The following is an 18,033-nucleotide window of genomic DNA, read 5'->3' on the forward strand; positions in this document are numbered from 1 at the left end:
ATTTTTTTTTTTTCACTCTGGGGGTGGGTGAAGAGCACCCCTTATGGACAGAGCACCCCCTGGACAACACAGCAGAACAGCCAGCCTCTATGGATAACAGCCAGCCAGCCCTTATGGACTATAGCGAGCCATCCCCTATGGACAGGACAACAGCCAGCCAGCCCCTATATATAGACAATAGACAGCCAGCCCCTATGGATGGACAGGACAACCTCAGTCACAACAACAGCCAGCCCCTATATGGACAACAGCCAGCCCCTATGGACATTAAGCAACACTGTAGCCAGCCCTATGCACAGCAACACAGCACAGCTCCCAGCTCCCTCCCTTTTCACTCTCCACAGCCGGAATGAAAAATTGCAGGACCTTTATAGAATCCAAAACCTGTGAGAATCCGACAGCAGAATGATGACGTTTTGCCTCGTTTTCAGATCCGAGTCAGGTGGGAAAACTCGAGCCGATTCAGGTCTGACTCGGATCCCCAAAGTTCGGGTGGGTTCGGTTCTCAGGGAACTCGCATGGAGTTCTACCTAATTACCAGAGGAATTCATCATTCGTCATCTCCATAAATATCTATTCCGAAAAGCTGTCATTTTTGAGATTACATCTTTTCAGAAAATAGATACTTTTCCCTGCCTACACTACCTTCCCGCAGCTGTATTCAGTGCTAAGCATGCGCAGTTACAGTCACAAAAGTGGCGCAAGCGTAGCACTGATTACAGCTCCAGTAACTGTGTGTCCGTCCGCTTCCCTCCCCCACCTACCTGACCACCTGGACCCTGACAGACTGCAGCCGCAGACCCAGACCTCCCACCCGGCTTGCTGAAGATTTTTTTTTTATTTTTTTATTTTTTTAAAAAATTTTAATTGATTTTTTTTTTTTTTAGCTTTACTGTGTTCTACCGGGAGAACACAGTCAGAGCAGCAGCCGGAGCCAGAGGAGGGCCCAGGAAGCGATGGAGCGAGCTGGACCTGCCCAGCTGAAAACAGGTAAGTGTAACCCACACCTGAGAGTGGCGTATAATAACACCATCAAATTCCGAAAGTACATAATTTTCCGGAATTTGATGAATAGCCTAATTTCTACATCCCCATACTAATGTACTAATGTATGGGGAGTGTGGAAATTAACGCAGGCGGACTTAACCAGGAGATATCAGTGATATCTCCTGTGTTAATGAATACTAAAATAACGGTAATTAATTAAAATGTCCTTAAAACCGTTATTTTAGTGTTGATGAATAGGCCCCCTCAGTCTTTTAATTGCCCCCTTCACTGAGTGCCAACCTTTGACAAAGAGGAGCAGCAGCTGGCAGCTACTACTCCATGTGTGTGATGGGCTGGGACTGAAGTGATGCCACAGTCTCTTTACGAACTCAATCTGGGCACAACATTAGTGCCCATGATCGCATTACAGTATGTGATCATACGCTCAGATGTATTAAAGAGCATCTGCAGGGGCTCCGAAAGGAACAGTGACGTAACTACTGCCCCTGCAGCCCCCGCGGTGGCCTGGAGGCGCCGGGTAGCTTGGGGGCGACGGGGGCAGTGGTTACACTGTGCTGGCCTCTGAACACTTCAGAGGCCAGCGTTCCCAGTAATGCAGTGCGCGGGTGACGTCATGACGTCACCCGTGACCTGGGGAACCTGCGCGGCCGCGTCTGCTGGATCTATTTAGATCCAGTCAGCGTGGCAGCGGGAGAGACAACCCGGATGACAGCACGCAAAGTCAGGTAAGTGAGGGAGGGGGGGGGAGGGAGAGAGATTTGGGGAGGCCACAAATACAGGAGAGGCCACAACTACAGTGGGCACTACTAAAAGGGGCACAACTATGGGGGCACTACTAAAAGGGGCACAACTACAGAGGGCACTACTAGAAGGGGCACAACTACCGAGGGCACTACTAGAGGGGGCACAACTACAGGGGGCACAACTACAGGGGGCACTACTAAAAGAGGCACTACTAGAAGGGGCACAACTACAGGGGGCACTACTTTAATGGGCACAACTACAGGGGGCCCTGCATAATTGGCACTACTACAGGGGGCATTGCATAATGGGCACTATTACAGGGGGCATTGCATAAGGAACACTAGTATAGGGGGCATTGCACATGGGGAACAACTACAGGGGGCACTACTTTAATGGGCACAACTACAGGGGGCCCTGCATAATGGGCACAACTACAAGGGGCCCTCCATAATGGGCACTACTACAGGGGGCATTGCATAAGGGGCACTATTACAGGGGACATTGCATAAGGGGCACTAATATAGGGGGCATTGCATATGGGGCACAACTACAGGGGGCACTACTTGAATGGGCACAACTACATGGGGCCCTGCATAATGGGCACTGTTACAGGGGGTATTGCATAAGGGGCACTATTACAGGGGGGCATTGCATAAGGGGCACTAGTATAGAGGGCACTATATAAGGGGCACTAAATTGATACACGCAGTTTACAGGTTATAAACTATGTTCCCAATAATCTTGTTCTACATGGACATAAAATCTGTACAACCTGTCTTGAGCTGAGGTGACAGACTGGCAGGAGCAGAGAGGAGGGTTGGTGAAGTAAATCTTTCAGGGTGGGATGTAATGGGCATTACTGTTTGGCATAATGTGTATTTGGCATTACTGTGTGCACAATGTGCTATTAGGGGCATTACTGTGTGGCATAATGTGTTGTATGTGGCATTACTGTGTGGCATAATGTGTTGTATGTGGCATTACAGTGTGGCATAATGTGAAATAGGGGCATTACAGCGTGGCATAAATTTGTTATAAGGGCATTACTGTATGTCATTATGTGTTATATGTGGCATTATTGTGTGGCATGTGTAAGGGGCATTGCTGTGTGGCATAATGTGTTGTAAGGGGCATTCCAGTGTGGCACACTGTGTTATAAGTGGCATTACTTAGTGTGTCATAATGTGTAAGGCACGTTACTGTATCATGTAACCACACACCTTTAACGTTGTCTTTGGGTGTGTTTGATCTTTGGGCGGGGAAGGGGGGGGAAGGGGGCGCCTGAATCTTTTTTGGCATGGGGGAGCAAAATTTATAGTTACGCCACTGGAAAGGAATGTATTCCTGCAATATGCTGGGAGTGAAGTGACCGTGTCAGCGTTCTCTTCAGTCCTGTGCCGGGATTCCTGCGCATGCATGGTCTACAGACAGTCTACAGGCTTGTCATTCCTGCGCATGCGTGGTCTACAGACAGTCTACAGGCTGGTCATTAAAAACGGGGGAGTGGAGGTGCAAACGCAGGCGTGCCTGAGATCCTCAATGCCGTTTCAGAGGCATGCATAATTAAGAGGCAGCGTCATTGTACACGTCACCTGGCTGATTTTTATACTCAAGTAATCGCAGTGCTTGCGGCAGGGTATAGTCAACCTCAAATGCTACGTTCACTTCCGATGGTACCCAATGTACCGATGCTTGCATACACTTCCTGGAGATGACGTGCACAAGTGGGCGTCCTACACTAAGCGATGGCATACCAAGATATAGTGGGCATGCTTATGACCTGCTGTGCGATCGCCTGCCTTGCCGTCACTTAGCTGAATTTGCATATGCTGGGTGCGAGCGTCCAGCGAGCGGGTCTGAATCGAGCCCTTGGTGCCATACTTACCACCTGTGAAGGATTGAGTTCCAGTAGTCCTGTTGAGAGGGTGATCCAGATGGGGTGGTGGACAGGGTGGTGTTGTGAATCACGTAACTTGAGTGGGCAAGAATGCTTAGTGCTAGGATATTACTGCTAGCTAGTTTTAACCCACTACATATATTAACAGATAACTGCTAGGGTGGTTCCAGTGGAGCTCCTGCTCCAGGAGTCTGCTACGGAGAGTGGAGCTCCTTCTCCAGGCACCTGCTTTGGCTAGGGCACTGGAGATCAGCTATCTGACAAAGGGCAGAGCATTTGCAGAGCTGAGCCTGAAGCACATAACGAGATCAGTGGCATAACGTGAATTAATGGGCACTACTGTGTGGCATAACATGCATTGTGGGTATTACTGTGTAGGATAATGTGAATAAGGGGCACTACTGTGGTGTAACTTGAATAAAAGACACTAATATGCGCCGTAAAGTGAATAAGGGACACTACCGTGTGGCATAACATGAATTGTGGTCACTACTGTGTGGCTTATATTTTATTGGTGGAATTACTTTAGTGGGCTGGAATATATCTAGCCCTCCATGCCCTAGTCTGATACTGCCCCTAAAGTTTATATTTTTATTTCCCTTTAATTTGCCCCAACATGCTGGATACCACCCTACCTGGCTCACGTTAGCACACACGGGCTCCAGGCGCCGTGGCTACACGCTACACCCATGTGTGTGTGTGTGTGTGTGTGTGTAGCTTTATTACATATTTAAATATTAAATTATACTATAAATCTTAAATTATACTATAAAGATGAACCTATCATCACATCCTATGTCTGATAATTCTGTGATCCTTCTCATGTTGGGATGTCTTGAATGTGTAGATCACACTGCTTGTTTCTTGAAGGAAAATTACATATTCAGCAAATTATTAAAACAGGGGAGATGTACTTTTACTTATCACTATAGCCATAGGCACCGGAACTGGGGGGGGGGGGCAAGGGGGCAACCCACCTCCCGTACCACCCAAGATTTGAGAGTAGCGCCAGCAGTGCAGTGACTAGGGAGCAGGGTACCCTGGGGTGGGAACGGCCACCGCCACAATCTCTATTTGCTGGGCGCCCGCTGTAATGTATCTTACGCTAGCTGTGCCCCCGACTCCCTCTCTCCACAGCCTCCCAGCAGCCAAAGAGTGATAAAGGCGCCCTGAGTGGTTGGAGCTCTGAGTACTGGCCCCGTCTCTCTCCCAGCAATAACGCAGAGGAAACATCCGCCTTCTACGCTCAACAAATGCATGTCGCCTCTCCTGCCAATTGCTTACTTCCTCCCACTCCGCCTCCAAGATTTTGCCAGTGCTGCTCCCTACCTCTGGAACTCTCTCCCTCTTCCTATCAGACTCTCCACAAATCTTCAAATGGGCTCTCAAGAACCACTACTTCATCAAAGCCTTCCAGCTCTCATCCTAACCTGCTGCTACTTGCTCCTTCCTCCCTGTGTACCCCATTTGTGTCACACCTGTTTGTCTGTCCCACCCCTTTAGAATGTAAGCTCTTATGAGCAGGGCCCTCTACTCTCTTGTGCTACTCCTTATACTGTCATCTACTCCTCATTTGGGCGCCTAACACCTGGTTTCTTATGCCTTGTTGCTTATTTCAGTGTTATGATCGCTAATGAAGCAATGTATACAAACCTTGTCCTTGTCCTGTATTGTATTGTACTGTAAGTCACTTGTTGCTTGTTCACTTATTTGTCTATGTACTGTGTAAGGCACTGCGGAACACTTGTGGCGCCATATAAATAAAGGATAATAATAATAATAAACATGCTAACAGCTGAACCATCGCTGAATCGGAGCTGCCAATCGGCAGGTGAGGAGAGCCTGTGGGCGGACCTGGCAGTGACAGCAGACTGAGTTGAGGTGCGGAGGAGGAGGAGGGGATTCTTTTTATGGGCTGTTAGTTGTTACTAAGGCAGGTGTCGGAGTTGAGGTACCCGACTAGGAACGCCTGGCACCATAGAGGTGAGGGTCAGAGGCGCACATTCCCACAGGGATAGGGAGGTCAGGGCCAGTACCAGGTCTTAGTCCTGCTGTCAGAGTTCCCTGTCAGCACTTACACAAGGATCTCTGGGCCTGATTCAGAGCCACTCGTAAGCGGCAGCTCGTTCGCTCCGAGCGATGTTTGCCCAACTGCGCATGCGTACGGATCGTTATACGCATGCGCGAACCAGTCAGTGCGGCCGAAATTCATGTGCTCGCAAAATAGCGAATGCCTGCTAATTTGAGTGACAGGATGAGGCGTATGTGGGTGGTAACAGGGGAAGGTGCTTGAAAACGGGGAGTGGAGATCCGATCGCAGGCGTGCTTAAAGGTCAAAACGGGCGTTTTATGGGTGTGCATATTTAAAACAGCAGCGTCATTGACCACGTCACTGGGTTTTTTTTTAAGTCAGAACTGCTCGCAAAATTGTGGTAGAAAAAACCAACCACAAGAATAGCGAGCAGCTCATACCCTGTTCGATGTACTCGATTAATCTAATAAATAGCGGACATGACGTAGGATGCGAGCGGCCAGGGGGCGTAGTTTCCCAAAAAACAACGGCAAGTTTTGTTCGCTCGTTCAGACCTAAAGGCGTGAGCAGACCGCAAACAGCGAACGGTTCATTTGAATAGCCACCCCTATTTTCTGGACGAGCGAGCGCAAATAGCGACCGGCTCTGAATCAGGCCCTCTGTCATCAGGTAGGTGATGTGATGGGTTACTCTAGCTGCAACTTAAGGGGCGATTTAGGGGTGCCAAAATTAATTTTTATCTTGCCCCCCCCAACTTAAGAACATTGTGGCTCTTCCTGCTGCGCCTCTCATCGGAGCATAGCAGTACAGTAACGCATTAACATCTTGGCCATCAGAGTTGGGGAGAGAAAACTCCCCCCTCCGATGATCTCTGAAAAACCCACAGCACATCAGCCTAGTGCATCTTGCATTGTCGCTGCCCCATGACCTTTGCTTCTAGCTAGCAGGGTGACACCAGAGAGGCACCCTCCTGCATTCTGTACAGCAGATCGGAGCATCCTCAGGATGCTCCGGTCAGTTCTGCACTTACCAGTGCTGCCATCTCCGCACCCTCTGCGAGATGTAATGACATCATGCACGCAAAGTCATTACGTTATGTGCTGTGAGCGGGACTGGCACAGGGAGCAATTGAGCCCTGTTACGGCACTGGGAGTGGCTTCCCATATTGATGCTCGATCATGACAATCTCTCTCTAAAGGGGGTGTAGAATGTGAGCAAATCGGCAATATGCCAATAGTGGGAACTAAAATAATAATTTGTAAGACTCATCAGGATAATCTACAATTAACATGGGATGGTAGGACAACTTTATTCAATGTATTCATAATCTAAACAGGAAAGAATAGAATCACTCACTCACAAAACAGTAATAACTGTATATTTATTATTTAGATTTAAAATTAGGGATTAATAATTCTGATTAGAGACCATAATTTTTAATTTTTTTATTCTAAAAAAGTGGGTGCTAACAGTTTTGTGTTATCAGCTCCTTATCTTAGACCAGGGTGGGGAACCTTTTTTCTTCCGAGGGCCATTTTGATATATATAACAATATTTGCGGGCCCGGTGCAGGTTATGCCCCCTACGTGTGACATCACAAGGGGGCGGGGTCACAATCACCGATGAGGCTAGAAGAAATATACTCAGAGGGCCGGCCGAAATGATTCCGAGGGTCTTGTACGACCCCTGGGCCTGAGGTTTCCCATCCCATAGACCTAAATGATAAAGTTCTATAACATATTTGCAATTGTTGTGGTGAGGAAGCAACTGTAGCAATTTAGATAAATTCCTCCTCCCGGTAAAGCTATTTTTAGATAGAAGGTGTCATTAACTTATTCAGAAAGAATAATAAAGGCGTCCACACAGGGCCATCTTCACATATAGGCATATTGGGCAGCTGCCCAGGACCCCACGATTCTAGGGGCATCTGTAAATGTGCTGGAAGTGTCTGTGTGACTGCTGGTCCCTTCCCCTGTGCTGTACGGGGCAGCTGTGGATAGATCTCCATGTAGTATGCAGGAAAGTTGGTGTACGCCTGCCTCCTGCAGGTCATTTTGTACTGAAGTTCCACTGAGAGATAACCCCGCCCCTCATTATACCCGGCTCCTCCAATCACCTGCTCCAGACCAGCTGACACAAAGTCAAGCCCCCGTGTAATTGCGGGGAGACAGGGAACACTATACCGGTAACGTGCTGGGGAATACATACTGTAGCTTGCATAATTCCCATCAGACTTCCCATAAGGTAACTAGTGCAGCTCTGGTTGTGTATAATTCATAATCAAAGCGCTGCCTGCCTCCCAGCCGGCTGCCCTATGCACAGAGCCAGCGGCCACACACAATATGGTGTGCATAGGCCAGTAGCTGAGAGGCAGGCAGAGAAAGATGCTCCCCAGCCGCATTGGATATGGATTACACACAATCAGGGTGGCCAGGCAGCATTCTCTACCTGCAGTGTCAGACTGGGGCATAAAAGGCCCACCAAGGAATGCAGTGATAGGGGCCCAAGCGTGAGGAGTGTGGCCAGCCACCAAAGGGGTCCATAACAGAAGAACTTAGCCAACCATTATAAAGAACATGCTAAAAACAGGGCCCCTTTATAAAAGAGGAACAGGGGTGTGTCAGGACCACCCACTTTGATTGGCAGGTGGGCTAAGCTTGGTGCAATTTCCATAGAAACAAATCAAGCACCAAAGTTCATCCGTGATACTGCTCTACCCCTACAGGAGTGGGTCAGTCCAGGGGCGTCTAAAGAGAGGAGGGGGCCCGTGTGCACTCCACTTTCAGGCCCCCCTCCTCTCTCCCCGGTGGCCAGCAGCCGACTGACGCGGCTGGCCAGCCACTGGAGCATTAGTAGACTCTGAGTGTGCCTGAAGGCTACTGCGCACGCGCAAAACACCGGAAAAATAGTCGCGGCAGCCATTTTCCCGTGTTCTGAGCAGCGCTGACACCCGCCGCGGAACCACAGAAAGGTAAGTTTAAAAAACTATGGGTGCAGGGTGTGCGGTGTGGGCCCCCCTGGACTTGCACCCATTATAGATACACCACTGGGTCGGGCCCTTAGACAGGGGACTCACCAGGGATTTCCCCTGTACGCCTGTGGGCCAGTTCGACCCTACCTACCTGCCTCCCAGCCTGCAGCAAGACAGTGAATGCATGTCAGCATGCTGATTGGAGGATGGCTGTAGCTATACACCAATCAGAGTGCTGACAGTCGTTCACTGTATGGAAGCATATGGAGAGACAGAAGGGGTAAGTTATGATTTGTGTTATAAGGTATTCCTATGAATGGATGGGTAAGGGCCCCAGTACATTGCTTTGCCCAGGGTCTACAATGCTGGTGAGACGGCCCTTCGTCCACACTAGATGGATCAAAACTCCTATAATATAGCTACAGAAATGATTTTGGACCAATGTCCAGTACAAATTTGCACAAACCTCCACTTTAGCTTCTAGAGAATTTATTACAAATATAAAGTAATGTGACAGATATAGTAAATGTTTTCTCTACGTTGTCCTCACGTCACGCTGGTGTTAGTGGTGGTTGCCGTGATACTTTCCGTGGTACCATATGAAAGTGAGGGGCGTCAGGATAACGGTGAGGAATGAATGGCCGATAATAAGCGGTAATGTTCCTAACACTCCTAGTACAGAAAAGGGTTTATTACAGCCAAGACCTGCAGGGATGAGAGACAGCTCTGAGCACCAGTCATTTATCATTTCCAATAATAATATTTAAGACCACATTATACTGTAGCATTATCTATTCTATGTATACTGTATATATTACTTCTGGCATAAACAATATTATCAAAACTGGGAGATGGAGTCTCTGGCTGATATTTCACTGCACCTCGGATGAGAAGGCAATATGACATTTCCCAAGCATGGTTACCCCTATGTTCTGTAGGTAAAGAAAGTTCTATGCAGAATATATAATCCTTAGCTATAACACAATACAACCACCGCCTACAGACAGCGAAGACAACTATATTGGGAGCTGAAGCTATATTCATGTGAAGGGTTTCCCATGACTTGATCGCTGCACTCAAGTAAGAATTATAGCATGGTTGACGACTTTCTGGCTGCCCCTTCTGGGAAGGAGCAGCCAGATCGGCAGGACCGGGGGGCATGGCCGACACAAGGGGGCGTTGCCGGACAGGTGACTGCCATTTGAGGGTGGGATGGAAGGCGGGGCCATGTGATCGCATCATTTTGGCCCCGCCCGCTACACAATGCCAATATTACAGACATTGTGAAGCAGGGGGTGGGGCCAAAATTACACGATTCAGCTTGCCCCCTCCACAGCGGGGGTTTCACAGTTAATCGTGGGGAGAGTCAGGTGGGATTGGCGGCCGCCGGGATGCTTGCCTGCCTTTCTGGGGGTCCGGGAGCGGCACACGATTTTTGGGAGGCTCCCGGCTGAATCGGGAGGGTAGGCAAGTATGAATTATAGTTACCAACAGTTTAAAATAATGTCATGGGAAAATTTTCAGCAGAACTGGAAATCTACATAAATCATGGACCTTGGCTCACTATAATATCCACAATGTCATATTTACTGAATGGGATTATAATACACTTTTTGCACATTAAGGGGGAATTCAATTAGCTGTGAAATAAAGCTTATCGTGTAAGTATATACTTATTGCGCAATCCTATTAGCCGCGGTTTTTACGGGTGCCAATTCTGACAGAGAGTTATCGCAAATTAGTTTTCACTACCTCCTGACCAGGTGAAAAGTTGGGAAAAATCCCAATTTTAAGGTAAAAATATATCAGGGCTTGTTTCCGTAGTACTGGGACGCCCTCCTTAATGGCTAATTAGTCAAAATCATTATTAATGAGCTTAATTTGGCCAATAATGAGAAGTCTTTTTGGGGGTGAAAAAGTGCAGTAAAATGGGTTAGTTTATGTGGGGGTGGTATATGGGGGTGCTGTATTACTGTATGAATGGGACAGGTGTTTGTAAGATTGCCGGTGGACGTTGGGGGTGTATTTTTAAGGTTTTTAAAAGTGTCTTTAAATGACACATATATATACTATAGGCATTTTTAAGCACCCCCAATTTAAGTTGATTATTTATTTTTAAATCACAAAAAACACTCGCTTTCTATTATTATTTAATTGTTAAATGCATATAACAGCCACTTGACACAATGTAAGAACCCCAAATACATTTATTAGGGCCGTTAGTACATTTCTATGTAGTCATCCTATATCAGTTGCTTATTTTTGCAGTACAGGCAGATTTCTACATTTTCATCTATACTTCTCGTGGGTAAAACCAGGAAGAATTATCGCACAAATGCAGCATCGTGACTTTTGCAATTAGATTGCGTGAAAAATTAAAGAGCGCATGGACGCAATAAGTGAAATTAACCTGCGAATGGAGCAATAATATACATGCAAAAAGTTATTACTTTATCGCGGCTAATTGTATTCCCCACTAATTATTTATATTCAATAAACATTAACTTAAAATAATATAAAATATCTAATATTCAGAAAAGCTTGTTATGGAATTGGTCAATTATGGAAAACAGGGATAATTTCAGGGATTACAAATCTCTAGGGATAAATGTGTAAAACCGGGAAGTAGGGACAATTGCCAACCATGGAATATTGAGTCACCCCACAACATGGTTTTCTTTCCTGTGTGCGGACAATAGGCTAATGTTATGTGTAATTGAGTCAGAGGGACAGTGTTGTTCTTTCCTTCCCTTATTGCTTTCATCTCATCCTATTTACTGTCCCTAAATTGGGACACGTACATGTACACCTCCACAGTGGGGCCTGGCCACATTACGTCAGGGGTATATTCACACTGTAATGGCCATTGGGGGTATTTATAGTATGTTTGAAGACCCACGTTTAGGTGTCACAGTAACTTACCTCTTTGGCAAGTGTTGTCCCATCTGTATCGCACCAGCCGAGAACTGATGTGATATTGAATGTTCCTGTCGTAGTGTGTGCTGCAGTAGTAGTGGGTGAGGCTGCAGTAGTAGTGGGTGCAGAAGTAGTAGTGTGTGCTGCAGTAGTAGTGGGTGAGGCTGCAGTAGTAGTGGGTGCAGAAGTAGTAGTGTGTGCTGCAGTAGTAGTGGGTGAGGCTGCAGTAGTAGTGGGTGCAGAAGTAGTAGTGGGTGCAGCAGTAGCAGTGGGTGCAGCAGTAGCAGCTGGAGCTGAAGTAGTAGTGGGTGCTGCAGTAGTAGTGGGTGCTGCAGTAGCAGTGGGTGCAGCAGTAGCAGCTGGAGCTGAAGTAGTAGTGGGTGCTGCAGTAGTAATGGGTGCAGCAGTAACAGCTGGAGCTGAAGTAGTAGTGGGTGCAGCAGAAGTAGCTGAAGTTGAAGTAGTGGGTGCTGCAGTAGTAGTGGGCGCAGCAGTAGCAGCTGGAGCTGAAGTAGTAGTGGGTGCAGCAGTAGTAGCTGAAACTGAAGTAGTAGTGGGTACAGCAGTAGTAGTTGGTGCAGAAGTAGTAGTTGGAGATGAAGTAGTAGTGGGTGCAGAAGTAGTAGTTGGAGATGAAGTAGTAGTTGGTGCAGCAGTAGTAGTTTTAGCTGCAGTAGTAATTATAGCTGCAGTAGTAATGGGTGCAGCAGTAGTAGTTTTAGCTGCTATAGTAGTTTGTGCTGTAGTTGTAGCTGCAGCAGAAATAGGTGCAGCAGTAATAGTTGTAGCTGCAGTAATAGTGGGTGCACCAGTAATAGTAGTAGCTGTAGTAGTTATTGGAGCAGCAGAAGTGTTTGGAACAGGAGTAACAGCTGGAGCCACAGTAGTAGTAGGTGCTGCAATAATAGTTGTACAGTAGCTGCAGTAGTAGTAGGTGCAGGAGTAGCAGTTGTAGCTGCAGTAGTAGTTTGTGCTGTAGTTGTAGCAGAAGTAGGTGCAGCAGTAGTAGTTGTAGCTGCAGTTATAGTGGGTGCAGCAGTAGTAGTTGTAGCTGCAGTAATAGTGGGTGCAGCAGTAATAGTTGTAGCTGCAATATTAGTGGGTGCTATAGTAGAAGTTATAGCGCAGTAATAGTAAGTGCTGCAGTAGAAGTTATAGCGCAGTAATAGTAAGTGCTGCAGTAGAAGTTATAGCGTAGTAATAGTGGGTGCTGCAGTAGACGTTGTAGTTGCAGTAGTAGTGAGTGCTGTAGGGTGCTGTAGTAGTAGCAGCTGCAGTACTAGTTTTAGCTGCAGTAGTAGTGGGTACAGCAGTAGTAGTTGTTGTAGCAGTAGTATTTGTAGCTGCAGTAGTAGTGGGTGCTATAGTAGATGTAGCAGCAGTAGTATTTTTAGCTGCAGTAGTAGTGGGTGCTATAGATGTTGTTTGGATTACAGTAGTTATTGGAGCAGCATAAGTAGTTGGAACAGGAGTAGTAGCCAAAGCCACAGTAGTAGTGGGTAATGCAGTAATACTGGGTGCAACAGTAGTAGGTGCTGCAATAGTAGTTCTACAGTAGCTGCAGTAGTAGTGGCTGCAGCAGTAGCAGTTGTAGCTGTAGTAGAAGTGGGCGCTGCAATAGTAGTGGGTGCAGCAGTAGTTATGATTGCAGCAGTAGTAGTTTTAGCTGCTGTATTAGTGGCTGCAGCAGTAGCAGTTGTAGCTGCAGTAGTAGTTTTAGCTGCAGCAGTAGTGGGTGCAGAAGTGGTAGGAGCAGCAGTAGTACTTGGTACTGCAGTTGTAGTAGTGGGCACTGCAGTGGTAGGAGCAGCAGTTGTGGTTGATGCTGCTGTAGAAGTGGGCACTGCAGTAGTAGGAGCAGCAGTAGTGGGTGAGGCTGCAGTAGTAGTGGGTGAGGCTGCAGTAGTAGTGGGTGCAGCAGTAGTAGTAGTAGTGGGCACTGCGGTAGTAGGAGCAGCAGTAGTGGATGCTGTGGTAGAAATGGGTTCTGCAATAGTAGTTGGTGCTGCAGTGATCTGAAACATGTAAAAAAGAACTATAAAGATAGTATATAATGACAATAACAATGTTTTGACTATTAGATTAGTGAAGATGTGTTAATGTAATAAATAATTGAACCAGCTAAATAAAAATAATACTGGGATTAAACAGTGACATTTTGTTTTCTTATATTTTTATATTCTAATGTTTGAAACACTAATGGTGGCTGTGGAGCAACAGTCTGACCCTGAGGCTTAGAAACATTCATAGTGCTAGAAAACAATTTTTGCCCATAGAATTCATGCCTTATGTAAGAAGTATTGTAGTAAATTTTGTCTAATTAGAGGTCAGCGGCCTGCAAGCTGCACTCCGCCCCCGATATTTCTCTATAAACTGTAGCCAAACCACCTCACTTTACACTGATAGCCACAGCTGGTTTCATTTAATGCCAGTGTTACATAAACAGAAGACCTCCTTATCTCTAGCAATAACACAAACATGGCTCACACAATCAGACACTGCCTCCTCTGCAGCACTTTCACATGGTGATCTTCACTTCACACACACCTCCAGGCCTGTAGACAGTAAACGGGGTGGGGTTGGAATATTACTGTGACAATTTTTCACATACACAGTTCTACCACAGGTTCCATCACTCACATTTACATTGTTTGCAGTACATTCTATGAGAATTTTCGCTTCATTCTCTCTGCGTGTTGCTGCTATCTATCGCCCACCTGGGCCACACCAACAATTTCTGGAATATTTTTCAGCCTGGCTCCCTCACTTCTTATCCTTCAACATCCCCACAATTATCATTGGTGAATTCAATATCCCTATTGATAGTCCTCAATCTCCTTGTGCCTCCAAAATACTCTCTAACCTCCTCTCTAGGCCTCTCATAGTGGAAAGACTCTTCTACTCATCAGGATGGCAATTGCCTGGATCTTATACACCAGGCTATGCTCAGTTTCTGAATTTGCTAACCCCCCTCTCTAAGATCACAACATTATCATCTGCAGGCTCTCCTGAAGTCCTCCAAGCATCCTCTAACCCACAGAAATATTAACGCTATTCATTTTCAACAACTGTAGTGACAACTCTGCAACAACTATGCTCATCAATTTCTATATTTATTTATTTATTACCGGTTATTAATATAGCGCACACATAATCCACAGCGCATTTTTTTGGGGGAGCCAATTAACCTATCAGTATATTTTTGGAGTGTGGGAGGAAACTGGAGTATCTGGAGGAAACCCACGCAAGCACAGGGAGAATGTACAAACTCTGCACAGTTAGGGCCATGGTGGGAATCAAACCCATGACCTCAGTGCTATGAGGCAGTAATGCTAACTAATACAATGTTTGTGCTGCCCTATATTCACTTCTCCTGAGACTGATGTATCACACCTTAACCAAACTCCATAAATAGCCTTCGATGAAGTGGCTCCAGCTACCCATCACACTCCATGTATACTTAGATGTCAACCATGACATTCCAAAGTAACAAGACACCTACAAAAACTCTCAGTAAAGTAGAACGTCAGTGGCGTAAATCTCATAATCCAAGTGACTTTCTCACATATAAGACTATTCACCACTCTTATCGTAAGGCTCTGTACACTGCCAAACAAACATATTTCCAGTCTCTTATCTCTGCTCAAAGTTCTAACCCCAAGCAAGTTTTTAATACACTTAAATCACATCTTACCCCTCATGCACCCAATCCACCAGCTACTCTCAGTGCACAAGATCTTGCTTCCTATTTCAAGGATAAGATTGATAAGATCTGAAATGAAATGGTATACTCTTCCTCAGCCAGTGACCTGCTCAATTCCTTCCCTGAACCCTCTGGCACCTTCTCTTCATTTGTTCCCTTACTCTTCTCATTCTTCTACTCTACTACCTCTCTTCTTGATCCTACACCATAACAAATCAGTGGAGTATTGGCTCCTGTGCTCATCCCAACCTGAACTAAAATCTACAATCTCTCTCTCCACTGGTATCGTTCCTTCAGTGTTCAAGCATGCACTGATTACTCCTATTCTAAAAAAAACCCCACAATCCTGAACCTAAGTCTCTCTCAAATTACCATTCCTTCTCTCAGCTCCCATGCTTCACCAAGCTCCATGAGAGACATGCCTACACTTGCCTCACACACTTTCTTCACTCACACAACTTATTGGACCCACTGCAGTCAGGTTTTCATTCCCAACACTCTGCTAACTAAGGTAGTGAATGATCTGATCACTGCTACTGTACATCTTAAGGCCATTACTCACTACTAATCCTTCTAGATCTCTTTGCTGCATTTGACACTGTTGACCACTGTCTTCTCATACAAACTCTACAATCCCTAGTTTATCAGGGCACAGTCTCATCCTGGGTCTCATCCTACTTATCTAATCGCTCTTTTAGTGTTTGTTTTCCTGACACCACCTACTCTTTGCTTCCTCTATCAGTTGGAGTACCGCAAGGCTCAGTCTTAGGTCCCCTGCTTTTCTCAATATCTACCATATCTCTTGGCAAACTTATCAGCTCTTCTGTATTTCAGTATCATCTGTATGTGGATGATACTCAAATCTACCTATCCTCCCCAGGTTTGTCACCATCTGTATTGGTCTGAGTTACTGAATGTCTTTCTGCCATTTTATCTTGGAAGTCAACTCGCCACCTCAAATTTAATATTTTCAAAACAGAATGAATAATATTTTCACCAGACAATAGTATTTACCAACCTGATATCTCTATCACTGTTGATATCTCGACAATCAAAGGAAAATAAATGAAATGTCATAAGTGGTGCACAATATATTAAAAACTTAACTTTTAATGTTTCACGGGTTAATACCAAATTATGGAAAAAATATCACGGTGAAAATTGATAAGAAAATATAGAAGTGTGTCACAAGAACAGAAAATGTGATTTAAAAACAGATTGCGGCGTATGTAACCGCTTCTATCATGTCACAATAAACAATGACTGATATTCATTAATGGTTCTCGTCTGTATTTATTTCCCAATGTTAATTGAGATATTAATAAATATATATTATAGTTGTAATGTATGTTTCCTTATTATATGATATCCACACAAATTTTACATATCATTTGTATAATTGATACTACTGGTTCTATTGGGATTCAGCCAATTAATAGTTAGTGCATGACTTACATAGGGACCCAGAATACACTGCTTCATACTTGCATAGTCATAAGATAAGGATCTTACATAAACCCCCCTGGTTTTGATTAATCCAGCAGATCTTGGATTTAGGACCTGATTCAGACCCGCTTGCTAAGGCGCGATCGCTCGCTCAGAGCGATTTTCGCCCATCTGCGCATGCGTATAATTCGCAGTGCGAGTGCGCAAGCCATTCACTGTGATCTGATTTTGGTTGCTCGTAAGCCAATATCAGGTCGCTGCTTTGAATGACAGATAGTGCCGTTTGTGGGAGGTAACAGGGGAAGGTGCTTGTGAACGTGTGAGTGGATGTGTGAACGCAGACGTGTCAGGCCACCAAAACACAGTTTAAAGGGCGTATATAATTAGCAAAGTAGCGTCATTGTACACGTCACCTGCATGTATTTCAGGGAGCACTGATCGCTGTGTTTGCGGCAGGTTAAGGCAACCCCAAGGGCTGCGAGCAGCTCCGATGGCGCACGATGGTTCCGATTAATCCTTCATGTCCCGGAGATGACGTGTGTTGCGAGTGGCAAGGGGGCGTCTTTAGACACTTGCGAGCACACTTTCCCGTAGCTCGCTAAAACATAGTGGGCGTCCTTACGCGATGCAGTGCGAGCACTTCATTTAAATATCTGGCCCCTTTTTGCAAGCGAGCGACCGCAACTTGCGAGTGGGTCTGAATGAGCTCCTTAGTTAGATATTATGACACTGAAAGATGTACTTCCATAAATTATTAGAATTCATTCCATAATTTCTTATTAACCTGTGAAACATTAAAAGTTATGTTTTAATATATTATGCACCACTTATGACATTTCATTTATTTTCCTCTGTTTCCGTATATATAATAAAGATGTCTGTGGTAGCACCTCTCATTGCATTATTTGATTTTCAGGATATACAATACTAGGGTGTTTGTTCTCTCTTTTTTGAGAAGTAACATCATTTTTCTTGTGCGACTGTAAATTCTCTATTGATCTCGACAATCAACCCTACCCTTTAATCTCGCTGCCTAGGTGTCATCCTTGACTCTGAACAGTCTTATGTTCCCCATATCCAATTTGTTTCCAAATCATGTTACATACATCTAAAAACATATCCAGAATATGACCATATCTTACATAAGACAAGGCAAAAACTCTAATTCATGCACTCATTATGTCCCACATTGATTATTGCAATAGTCTCCTTATTGGTCTTCCCCAAAATAGGTTGTTGTGACAAGCGCTAGGTAAAAAAGCATAACAAACTATAAACAGTATAAATATTTAAAACCATATTAAAATAAATGCAAC

The sequence above is a fragment of the Taudactylus pleione genome, unplaced genomic scaffold, assembly GCF_031769625.1.
Source record: "Taudactylus pleione unplaced genomic scaffold, aTauple2 ptg001150l, whole genome shotgun sequence".
Taxonomy (NCBI): domain Eukaryota; kingdom Metazoa; phylum Chordata; class Amphibia; order Anura; family Myobatrachidae; genus Taudactylus; species Taudactylus pleione.